This window comes from Bos mutus, chromosome 18 (assembly GCF_027580195.1).
Source record: "Bos mutus isolate GX-2022 chromosome 18, NWIPB_WYAK_1.1, whole genome shotgun sequence".
NCBI classification, from domain to species: domain Eukaryota; kingdom Metazoa; phylum Chordata; class Mammalia; order Artiodactyla; family Bovidae; genus Bos; species Bos mutus.
Genome location: NC_091634.1, coordinates 53370891 through 53383873, shown reverse-complemented (window position 1 = coordinate 53383873; position 12983 = coordinate 53370891). Strand labels below are relative to the sequence as shown.

Below are 12983 nucleotides of genomic sequence, written 5' to 3'. Positions count from 1 at the left end.
ACAGGGTTATTGTTACCATCTTTCTAAATTCCATATATATGCGTTAGTGTACTGTATTGGTGTTTTTCCTTCTGGCTTACTTCACTCTGTATAATAGGTTCCAGTTTCATCCATCTCATTAGAACTGATTCAAATGTATTCTTTTTAATGGCTGAGTAATACTCCATTGTGTATATGTACCACAGCTTTCTTATCCATTCATCTGCTGATGGACATCTAGGTTGCTTTCATGTCCTGGCTATTATAAACAGTGCTGCGATGAACATTGGGGTACACATGTCTCTTTCCCTTCTGGTTTCCTCAGTGTATATGCCCAGCAGTGGGATTGCTGGATCATAAGGCAGTTCTATTTCCAGTTTTTTAAGGAATCTCCACACTGTTCTCCATAGTGGCTGTACTAGCTTGCATTCCCACCAACAGTGTAAGAGAGTTCCCTTTTCTCCACACCCTCTCCAGCATTTATTGCTTGTAGACTTATGGATCACAGCCATTCTGACTGGCATGAAATGGTACCTCATAGTGGTTTTGATTTGTATTTCTCTGATAATGAGTGATGTTGAGCATCCTTTCATGTGTTTGTTAGCCATCTGTATGTCTTCTTTGGAGAAATGTCTATTTAGTTCTTTGGCCCATTTTTTGATTGGGTCATTTATTTTTCTGGAGTTGAGCTGTAGGAGTTGCTTGTATATTTTTGAGATTAGTTGTTTGTTGCTTCATTTGCTATTATTTTCTCCCATTTTGAAGGCTGCCTTTTCACCTTGCTAATAGTTTCCTTTGTTGTGCAGAAGCTTTTAAGTTTAATTAGGTCCTATTTGTTTATTTTTGCTTTTATTTCCAATATTCTGGGAGGCGGGTCATAGAGGATCCTGCTGTGATGTATGTCGGAGAGTGTTTTGCCTATGTTCTCCTCTAGGAGTTTTATAGTTTCTGGTCTTACGTTGAGATCTTTAATCCATTTTGAGTTTATTTTTGTGTATGGTGTTAGAAAGTGTTCTAGTTTCATTCTTTTACAAGTGGTTGACCAGTTTTCCCAGCACCACTTGTTAAAGAGATTGTCTTTAATCTATTGTATATTCTTGCCTCCTTTGTCAAAGATAAGGTGTCCATATGTGCGTGGATTTATCTCTGGGCTTTCTATTTTGTTCCATTGATCAATATTTCTGTCTTTGTGCCAGTACCATACTGTCTTGATAACTGTGGCTTTGTAATAGAGCCTGAAGTCAGGTAGGTTGATTCCTCCAGTTCCATTCTTCTTTCTCAAGATAGCTTTGGCTATTCGAGGTTTTTTGTATTTACATACAAATTGTGAAATTATTTGTTCTAGCTCTGTGAAGAATACCGTTGTTAGCTTGATAGGGATTGCATTGAATCTATAAATTGCTTTGCGTAGTATACTCATTTTCACTACATTGATTCTTCCAATCCATGAACATGGCATATTTCTCCATCTATTAGTGTCCTCTTTGATTTCTTTCACCAGTGTTTTATAGTTTTCTATATATAGGTCTTTAGTTTCTTTAGGTAGATATATTCCTAAGTATTTTATTCTTTCCGTTGCAATGGTGAATGGAATTGTTTCCTTAATTTCTCTTTCAGTTTTCTCATTATTAGTGTATAGGAATGCAAGGGATTTCTGTGTGTTGATTTTATATCCTGCAACTTTACTATAATCATTGATTAGTTCTAGTACTTTTCTGGTGGAGTCTTTAGGGTTTTCTATGTAGAGGATCATGTCATCTGCAAACAGTGAGAGTTTTACTTCTTCTTTTCCAATTTGGATTCCTTTTATTTCTTTTTCTGCTCTAATTGCTGTGGCCAAAACTTCCAAAACTATGTTGAATAGTAATGGTGAAAGTGGGCACCCTTGTCTTGTTCCTACAGGCCAATATCACTGATGAACATAGATACAAAAATCCTTAACAAAATTCTAGCAATCAGAATCCAACAACACATTAAAAAGATCATACACCATGACCAAGTGGGCTTTATACCAGGGATGCAAGGATTCTTCAATATCCGTAAATCAATCAATGTTATACACCACATTAACAAATTGAAAAATAAAAACCATATGATTATCTCAATAGATGCAGAGAAAGCCTTTGACAAAATTCAACATCCATTTACGATAAGAACTCTCCAGAAAGCAGGAATAGAAGGAACATACCTCAACATAATAAAAGCTATATATGACAAACCCACAGCAAACATTATCCTCAATGGTGAAAAATTGAAAGCATTTCCTCTAATGCCCGTGTGTTTTAAAAGGAAAGCTAGAGTGGCAAGACCAAGACCATGGTTTTGGGAACCCAATAGTTGACAGAATGTTCAGTTTCTAGATGTCCTAATTTAGAGCCCTATGACAATGCAAAAGATGCAATTGTGTGTTACCTGTTGCTTTATCTTTAAATGAGGGAGAACTGTTCAAGCAATAACAATAATATAAATAATATGTACTTTGCAACTTCTAGTGAGGATTAGGTGAGATAATGCTTGAAAAGTGATAATCTGGGTCTGGGATCTGGGTAATATAACATTTCCAGGTATTGCACATATGAAAACAAAAGAATCAAATGTTTGGAAAGAGGGAATGCAAACAGCCCTCCTCTATCTCTGACCTGCTGGAGAAGGTTCTACTTCTGTCTGTCTAGGTTTTTCCCCTTCCCTGCCCCCCATGACAAAACTGGGAGGAAATGTGGAAGGGAAGAGCTCGAGTCTACATCTAGAAATGGAACTTTAAAATGTGAGGGTGCTGGACAAGTAGATGTGAGAGTGCAGAGGGAATTTTGAAGTCCAATTTGCCTCCTTTGTGGGGCTAAATACTATAAACTGCAATTTGCATCCATTTATTTCTCATTATATCCGAGGCTATAACATGAGACCAGGAACATAGTAGATGCTCAATAAATAGGTGTTGGATAATGAATGAGGATATGAATCATTATGGAACTAGTTTTGGTTGTGTATCTCTTTATCTTCTGAGGCTGAATCACACTCACAGTCACTTCACTCATTCTTAGTTAATTCATCTATTTCTTCATGGAACCCCCTTATCTTTACATGGTTTATGGATGCCCCAGGCAGACTGAATATCATTTTTCCTTTCACTGTTTAAAGAGACTAGTGTTTGGGCATTTTGAGTTGCAGAATTTCATAATTCTTTCAGTTACACATCTCTTGAGACCCCGATTACTGAGACTATAAGCTCCTCTAGAACCATAAGAGTTTCTGTGCAAAGATATTGCCATTATGCATCTTGTGAAACGCTCCCCGCCTCCATCTTCAGCTCAACTCAACAAGTTTCCATTGAGTGCCCAGCGCTAAAAGTCTTAGATGGAAATTGATTCCCTACTCCTTTTATTTTAACTGTCAAAATCATAGACTACATTGTTTCTGACTGAAAACCCACTAACAGCTCCCTGCCAATCATCCCGTTGCTCCTTCCCAGTGCAGGCACTGCCTGGTACCATTATCAATGGGGCATCTATATTGTGAATGGTATTTATTACAAGAAAATCATGTGGCATAAAGAGAATAATTGCCTTCATAAGCATGTATTTTTTTACACTATGAGCTTCCCAATGGGAAGTCATACTGGGGAAAGCATAATTGCTAATTCCAGTGTTACACATAACTCTGAGGAGTGTTTCATGGTCCAACTCTCCGAGTGTCATTTCTTCCTGTGGAGCAGGAAGGAAATAAGCTTCCACTGAGGAATCTACACAGGGCCAGACCCTGTGAGTTCCCAGACATGTGTTTTGCCTTATAATAACTTGAGAAGTACATGGAATCATCCTCATTATGAAAAAGAACCAATTTCACCAGGCTTAAATAACTTCTCATAAAATCACCTCCTTATAATTATGTGAAATCAGGATGTAAGATGAAATTTCCTAGGGAATACACAATGACTCTTTATCCTATACTACTGTTTCTTTGGCCAAATTTAAGAAATGAAGTGTCCCCAAGAGCCACCTACCCCCAAATATTTTCCTCATCACTCCACTTCCCTATTTCAAAGTCCACCATTAAAATCATTCTTCTAAGGCTGGAGTCTTCTTAGGCTTCTGCTAAAATGGGGAATGTCTAGTGCAACCTCTTTTTTTTCATGCTTGTGTGTGTGTGTTTTATTTATTTTTAATTGAAAGATAGTTGCTTTACACTGTTGTGTTGGTTTCTGCCGTACATCAGCATGAGTCAGCCACAGGCATACATATGTCCCCTCCCTCTTGAACCTCTCTCCTACCTCCCACCCCTCCCGCCCCTCCTGGTTGTCACAGAGCAGCGGTTTCAGCTCCCTGAGTCATGCGCAAACCGCCACCGTCTGTCTGCTTCACGTGGATAGCGCGCGTGCGTCCCTGCCGCGCTCTCCACTCGTCCCACCCTCTCCACTCGTCCCACCCTCTCCTCCCCGCTGTGTCCACAAGTCTGTTCACCATGTCTGCGTCTCCGCTGCTTCCTGCAGCCTCTTTTTAAGTCAAGGAAAATTTATAGAATTTAGGTCGAAATGCACTCAGAATAATTTACAAAACTCCTATATACAAAGCTGGTATATTTAACACCAGGTTCCGATCATTTCTGAAGCATTGAAACTCCCCCTTTAGCTCTGGGGAGGTCTGAGATCTGACAGACTAGGGAAACACTGCCTTTCCCAGGATAACTGAATGTTGTCGCAAAGATCCAAGGTGCTACACAGATCCTGCATTTGGTGGACTGGAGTTCACACTGGGTGCCGTTCACGTCCCCAGTATACGCTTGCCTAAGCCCAGGTTCAGACCTCAGCTCCACAACCTTCTGCCTGATTAGCTTTGGTAGTTAATCTACAGAAGTTAATCTACAGATAAATCAGTTAATCTACAGAAGTTTAGTTTCCTCATGAAAAATCGGGGATATTTCTATCTCTCTCTTAGTGTTACAGGATTAAACAAGATGGTTCTTCAAAGCACTTAGCCTAATACTGGACACAGAAAGAGTAGTCAATATGTGGCAATAATAATGGTAGCCATGGTTGTTGCTGTCTTTACTATTATTATTATCCAATACATATTATCCATTATTCAATAAGCTCCAATAGATCTGATTAAATGCCCCCTCCCCACCAATTGCTTTCTTCAGCATTCCTCAGTGCAAAACGTGAGATGTGCTTTGATGATAAAACAGAATGTTTACCTTATCTTCAAGACTCGTTTGTACCCAACATACAATTGTTTAAAAATTGCATTTTATTATAAAAATCTTCAAACCTAGTGAAAAGTTGAAGTTTGCAGTTGGCACGTGTGCACTCACCATCTAGATTCTGCCTTTAACATTTTATCCCCCGCATTTCTGCTGTCTCTCTCCCTCCATGCATCCCTCTATCCATCCATTATCTACAGATAATGAATTTCAAAGTGAATTGTAGACATTAATATACCTTCCTCCTAAATACTTTGGCATGCATATTGTTAACTAGTATTTGTGTATACTTTTTTCTCTTTTGATGTAAAATTTACCCATGGTGAAATTTATAAACCTTACATGTATATTCTCTGAGTTTAACATATGCACGCATCTTTGGAACCTAAACCCTTGTCAAGATGTAGAAGAGTCTCATTATCCCAGACAGTTCCCTCAAGCCTCTACCTAGCCAATTCTGACTCTCCCCCAGCAACCTCAAAACAACCACTGCTCTGATTATTGGGTACCATGGATTAGGTTTTTTCTGTTCTAGAATTTGGCATAAGTGGAATCATGCAGCATGCACTCTTAATGCCAGGCTTCCTTCACTCAACATGTTTTTAACGTTAACCCACATTGCACTAATGCTCCCTCTGAGAGTACAAACAACATTTTTTGAGTTGCTGCCAGCAAAAATCTTTCTCATTTTATCTTGCTCCATGTTAGACTTAAATTCCTATGCCATGCACACTTGTCTCACGGTCCCTGGCCCTCGCTTTCCGAGCTCAGGGCCTTTGCTCGCGGTCTTCCTCCCTGTGAGGCCCTGGCCTCTGCCACCCCTTTCCAGCATTCTCTCCAGGGCTCATCTCCAGCCCCAGCACCCCCCTGACTCCTCTGAGGACTACCACAAGTTTCTCCCTGAGCTCTGGACAGAACTCCCAGCTCACTGATGGGTGTTGCTGCTGGTGATGTGGTCCTGCTTGTTGACTAGGAGGGAATAGGGGATGGAGAAAGGAGGTGAGCATCCCAAGGAGGGGCACTCTTTACTTAGAAGAGCCAAATTAAGCAAGATAAGAGTGTTACCTGCAAGACCCCAAAGAGGAAAGGAGTGAGGAGAGAGAGAGAAGAAGAGCTGAGAGGATCAGCTCTGAGTGATGGATGTGAGTTGGGTTGAGGCTGATGGTTCAGAAGGGAGAGAGGGAAGCTGTAAGGACTAACTGCTCTCATATGTAAGTCGTCTAAGTACGAAATAACTGGACTGATTTTCCACATGGCTGGTGGAAGTGCTTCTCCTTGCTACACAGTCATGCAACATACATCTCATTTTCTCAAATAAACTGCAAGGAAGTCTCTTACTATTGACTGGGACAAAGTTTCATAAGGTGTTTATTTTGTTCCCTGTGGTGACCTGCACACAGGAGCCACAGTAGATACCCACTGATTGCAAATGACACCTCTCCCCTGACTATTGGTTGTAGCAATTAGTTTTATTGATATTTGGGGGGCTGATTTTAATGTGTATTTGACTGAATTGACCATCTCAGCCACTAGGCTTTGCAGCAGCTATGTCCACCAACTCTACCAAGAAAATGGGAACTGGAGACTTTTCCCATTTTATTACCATTTTACTACCATACCATGGTGACATCTCACCACGAATGTTCATGATATAAGGTCAATTTTTGTCTTAAAAATATGGTCTAGTATCAACCTCTGTTCCTGTTGCTCTAAAATTAAAACAGAACACTTTGTACCCAAAGTTTTGTCCCTCGGACTTCAAGCCTAGTGCTTACATCTGTTTATAAGCCAGCAATAACTCCCCTGGGCCTCCCTGGTGGCTCAGATGGTAAAGAATCTGCCTGCCAATGTAGGTTATGTGGGTTTGATACTTGGGTCGGGAAGATGCCCTGGAGAAGGAGGTGGCAACCCACTCCAGTATTCTTGCCTGTGGAATCCCATGGATAGAGGAAATTGGTGGGCTACAGTCCATGGGGTCACAAAAGAGTCAGACACGACTGAACCAATAAACCACCACCATCAGCAATATCTCCACTGGAGGAGGGAAAGGGTCCAACAGCCACTGGACATCAGTCTCTTACCTCTCCATGTTTCTTACTTCCCTAACCCGGTAGACGTCCACAATTAAGACAGATTCTTATTCAGTCTAACAAGAAGATCAGAAGCAATTCAGGGTCAGCAGACTCACTTTTATGCCTTTAATATTTTGTATTTTGCCAATATTTCAAGGTACTTTGAAGGTCCCCTGCTTTCTCATGAGGGCTGGGCACGAATGTTCAGGAGCGATCATTGTAATGATATCTCTCTGATTAAAAAGATAGCTAGTGAAATCGAGATAGAACATCAAATTCAGAAACATCATTAGCAGGATTCTATTTTGGCTGGGTCTAATCTTCTGCGGGGTCACCATGTTGCCTTCAATGAGTCTGACCATTTTATATCATTTAGATTGAAACAGACCCATCATGTCACAGGCAAATGCCTTTATCATATTTAATTAGCCCAACACCACCATGTAATAATCTCCCTGGTAATTATCCCTTGCCAGCACTTGAAAGCATGAAGGAACAAATAAATCCTCCCAGCTGCAGGTATATGTAAGCTGTAACTTGGTGTCATGGCAGAAGAATATTGACAAGTTACTGTGCAATACTAATTATACTAAGAAAATGTAAATGGCTTCATCAAAAAAAGAAAGAGCCAGATGGAAGGTTTTATATACTGTATCCTCATATGTTAGGAAATGGGGTATTAAAAAGGCATCCCGCCCTCTGGATCAGAGAAGAAGGAGGAATAAAGATACCTGTGTCTTTACGGATGCCAGACTGAACCTCCAACTGGGGAAACTGTTTGGAAGGAGGTAACATTCAGAAGGACATTAGTGGCTGTTGGTATTTAGGTCTCATGATGCTACCCAGGACATAGGTGAAGGAATATTACTTAGGCTGATGCTGCCTTTTTCTTGGAACTGACCTGTTCCACGGGGCCCTGGGCTTTTCCTTCATGCTGGCAAATAATAAATTATTCACAAAAAGACACGTACCCACCATGTGGTGAATCAGTGGGCCTGCATTGAGCTGGTTTTTCTAATGCATCAGCAAGAACAGACTTACCTGAACGCATTGCAGTTAAAAAACAAAATTCAGTTGGAAACAATAGACTTAAATCTGCAACAGCACATGGCAGAAAGGAAATTTGATTTCAAAGGTGAGATTTGGCAAGCCTGTGAATGCATTCTGCAAACTGCACAAGGAATTGGATTTTTAATAAGCGTAGAGTTAGTTCTGAGTTCTCTTCTTCATGAATTGCATACCATCTCACCCAGCTGCTGTCTCCAGCTAATGTCACCAGAGCTGAAGTGACAGCCGAAGTGTAACTGTGGCTTGGGAATCATTTGCGTCTGATTCTCTGGCTAGGTTGGGCTGCTACCTGCCATAACACATGGCTGTTATTAGCCTTATTAGAAAACAAATTTGGAAACTATTAACCGAGAAGGGTGTTTGAATAGTAATGTTCTCCCTTACTTTCCACTCCTTATTACTTCATCTGTGTGTGTGTGTCTGTGTGTATGTAGTGCTATTGTTACTCAACCAGTCAATCAAAATGCTGTTTATTATAAAAGTAATTCTCCTTAATTAGAGAATATTTGAGACATAAAAAAGGAAGAGAAAGAAAAGCACTCAAGGGTTGCAGCCCAAACATGATCATTAGTAACAATTTACTGTAGTTATTTAGAGCCTTTTTCCTTTATGCATGCATTTTAAATTGGTTTAGTTTTTATATGGTTAGACTCATCATGAATCATATATTCAATATTCTGCTTAAAAATCATCATAAGTTTAGCCTATATAATTAAATTAGCTATAATTATGCTTTGAGCTGTATTACCATTCCATACATAGATATCATTTTATAATTTTTACAGTCAGTTCTCAATGGCTACATAATATTCCTCTGTTTAGATATATCATATTTTGGTTAAGTATTTCCTTATTGTAGCATTCTTGAACTCAGTATTCTCAGTGTTTTTTTTTTTTTTAAAAAAAATTTTCTTTGTAAAAAATTTAAGCTGTGATTTTGGTATAAATTAAAATTTGTTTGCTTCATTTCATAATTCTTTTCACATTGTTTCACAGTTTTTTTATAAACATATTTTTCCTCAGTTCAGAAGCAAAGTTTTATTCTTTAATCAAACAATGAGAAAGTGCATGCTTCCTTGACAGGCCGGAAGGCCGTCCGGGGGCTTTACGGGGTCATCAGTCAGTGGGGAAGGGGCGGAGTTCTCACAGAGCGGAGCAGCTGTGGTGCTCAGGCTCCAGGTCTTAGATCCGGGCCCAGCATCCCTGCACGTGGCTCGCTGCCACCATCTTGAACTGAGTGTCGGGCGAAGCTTCTGCACTCGGTCCTCCGACCTGAGGTGTCAGCCCAGCTGTTTCGTACTTGGAAGTCTGGTCAGAGGCACTGGGTGTAAGATCTCTGTAAGTGGTCCCAGTGAGCAAGTGAAACTAGACAGGACCTAATGAAGCTCTGGTTCTTGATGTCTCATCGCAGAAAAAAATTCAGTGACAGACCAGGTGATAAGTAAGAAGTGGATCTATTTAGAGAGAAACTTAACTCCACAGACAGTGTGGGCCATCTCAGAAGGCCAGTGCTGCCTTGAGAGAAACACACTCCAGAGAGTGTGGGCTGTTGTAGTTGAGAGTGTCCTATGAACATAATTTTCAATGGTCATATATTTTTTAAAGGCAGAAAGCAGCCTTTCCATCAGGCGGAAAATTAATCAGCCCTGACAGAGAAGCAGAGCTGAGCATGGCGGCCTGTAATTAAGGGATGCATGCCCTTCGGATTATCTCGTTAGTTTATCAAGAAAACATTTATTATAATTAATTCTCAGACAAGTTCTACCACTTCAAACCTACCCAACAAGGACTCTGAATCTGTCCACTCCGGGCAAAGCAAGACCTTCCGCTGGGTCCCCTGGATTTGGGCTGACTTTGCGCCTCCAAACAACCTTAGCATGATGTCTTATCTTAAGCAACCGCCTTATGCAGTCAGTGGGCTGAGTCTGACCACTTTGGGCATGGACTTGCTGCACCCCTGGTGGGATACCCAGCCACCCCTTGGAAACTCTGGCAGGAGAGGATGATGTTCACCCGAGTGCAGCTGGATGTGCTGGAAGCACTGTTTGCTAAGACCCGATACCCACACATCTTCACGTGGGAGGAGGTGGCACTGAAAATCAACTTGCCTGAGTCCAGGGTACAGGCATGGTTTAAGAATCAAAGAGCGAAGTGCCGCCAACAGGGGCAGCAACAGCAGAATGGAGGTCAAAACAAAGTGAGACCTGCCAAAAAGAAGACATCTCCTGCCTGGGAAGTGATTTCAGAGGGTGGAACAAGTGGCCAGATCACTCCCCCTTCTAGCACCTCAGTCCCAGTCATTTCCAGCAGCAGTGCTCCTCCATCTGTCTGGAGCCCAGCCATCCCCCCATTGTCAGATCCCCCGTCCACCTCCTCTCCCTGCATGCAGAGGTCCTACCCCATGACCTATACTGAGGCTTCAGGTCATAGTCAAGGATATGCTGGCTCAGTTTCCTACTTTGGGGGGCATGGACTGTGGATCTTATTTGAGCCCTGTGCATCACCAGCTTCCTGGACCAGGGACCGCACTCTGTCCCATGGGTACCAATGCAGTCACCAGCCATCTCAATCAGTCCCCAGCTTCTGTTTTCACCCAGGGATGTGGAGCTTTAAGCTTGGGTTTTAACTCAACCACTGATTGTTTGGATTATAAGGACCAAACTGCCTCCTGGAAACTTAACTTCAATGCTGACTGCTTAGATTATAAAGATCAGACATCTTCGTGGAAATTCCAGGTTTTGTGAAGACCTGTGATCTTCACAAAAATCATCTTTTTGTGGGTGATTTTTAAATATACTGTGCTGGACATTCCAGTTTTAGCCAGGCATTGGTTAAAAGAGGTAGATGGTATGATGCTCAGACTCATCTTCTGATCAATGTCCTTGAAGGCATAGAAGGAAAATGGAAGGCCTTAGTGAGGGCCTACCGACCAGCTACCAAAATAGACAAATCAGCCTACTTAATACTTAAGGTCCTGTCATAGTTCTAGGTCATTGGTTTTCCTGATTCACAAGGTGATCGAAAGCAGTCTAGCCATGTGCAACCAAATACCACCAAAAAGAAACAAGCATAACTAAATTGTGAGGGGAAGGAGGGAAGGACATAGCCTTCTTAAGCAGAGGTGTTCCAATGTTTTAGCTAATCCATGGCTGAATCTTAGGAATGGACAGTGTCTCAAGCTCATTCACGTTTCATGACTAACTGGTAGTTGGCACTGAAAAGCTTTTCAGGGCCGTGTGAACTGTGCGACTGACTGTCCTAGTTGCATTACTTTATTTAAAAACTAATGTTAATAAGGAGACAATATGTAGTTTAAGAGACAGTCAGTGTGTGTCTCGTAGAAATGGTACATCTGTGGTTTTTAGTCTGTGCTAGACTTCAAAACTGGGATCTCCTGTTATTGTGTGCAACCTTGAACTCCACCTCTGCAGGGTTTCTTCTGTGATTAAATAGGTTATAATTATAAGTAAATTCAGAGCAACTGAGTACTTATCTAAAAAGATTACCTTTGGCTGGAGGTGAGCTACACTGAAACTTTACAACAAAATGTCTCTGGACAAGGAGAATGAGAGAAGAGAAACGAAAGGACACTAATTCATCATGTAATTTACTGTTGGTAAGCCCAGCAGTAAAGAGACATTGGTCAATTGCTCTGACCCTGATGAATTTATAAACTGAGATCATCGTTGTTTATGCTTGCAGATGTTAACTGGAAAAGTTATATATGCATAAACCTTTCTTCCTGGCTTGGCAGATATGTATAATTATATTAAAATGGTTCTAGCACACACACACACACAAAAGCCTCATAACAACTCCTTGGTGTTTAACTCCTTTAGCTACTCGTTTGTGTCCAGCTACTGAGATGAAGGTGCTTTCTAACTTTTTAGAATATTAAATGATAGTTTCATTAGTTAATCAAAATGCATTATGTACCAATTATATACAAAGCACTAGGCTAAACTGGTTATATGTGTGCTTAAAGCTTTTTCAAGTTTAGGAAGCTTTACTTAGGATGTCTAAGATAGGTGCCATTGAATCAAGTGGGGTGTGTGCTTTTAAGGTTGTGGGTAGATGTTGCCTGATGGCTTTGGTGAAGCTCTGTTATTAATCTGTTTTACCACCAGCACTTCATGAGTGCTTGTTTCACCACTTCTGGGCAATAAATGTTATTTTCCCCCATGAGAAGAAGGTAGAGACCGTGGCACAAGGATCTTTACTGGATAATGAACAAAATGTTGGTCCCATCCCTTTGCACGGTCCTCGTTACTTGTTATCCTCCATTGAGCCCTGACTGCCCTGGTTTTGGGTAGGATGGAGCTCAGAAACAAGGCATGCTTGGATTTTAAGGTCACAGAGCTGGTCAACTGGGACCATAGCTTTTCCAGAAGACTCGTTCCCTCTGCAGAGGGAAAGATAAATGGAGGTCCATTTCAAGAAAGAACAGCCGAAGAGCTTAAACTCTGATTCCAAAGGGTGGTGAAAGCTCAGCAGGACTTCACACAGTCCTCCTAGCTGAGAGGACTCAGTCATCAACTATTCCAAGTGAAGCTCTGACCTGGAAGGCAGGACAGACACTGTCTTTAGTAACAATAGGAACCACAGCAGCATTTATGGAAGACATATCATGAGCCAGACTCGGTGCTAATCCTCCTGGATGACTCATCT

At 41.2% G+C, this 12983-nt stretch overlaps 1 protein-coding gene and 1 pseudogene across 1 annotated transcript in view; both read left to right on the top strand.

Annotated features, from left to right (window-relative positions):
- CDH13 (cadherin 13) overlaps nucleotides 1-12983 on the top strand; it is a 1011871-nt gene that overhangs the window by 118131 nt on the left and 880757 nt on the right. The window lies entirely within an intron of this gene.
- LOC102277823 (homeobox protein OTX2 pseudogene) lies at nucleotides 10080-11059 on the top strand (annotated as a pseudogene).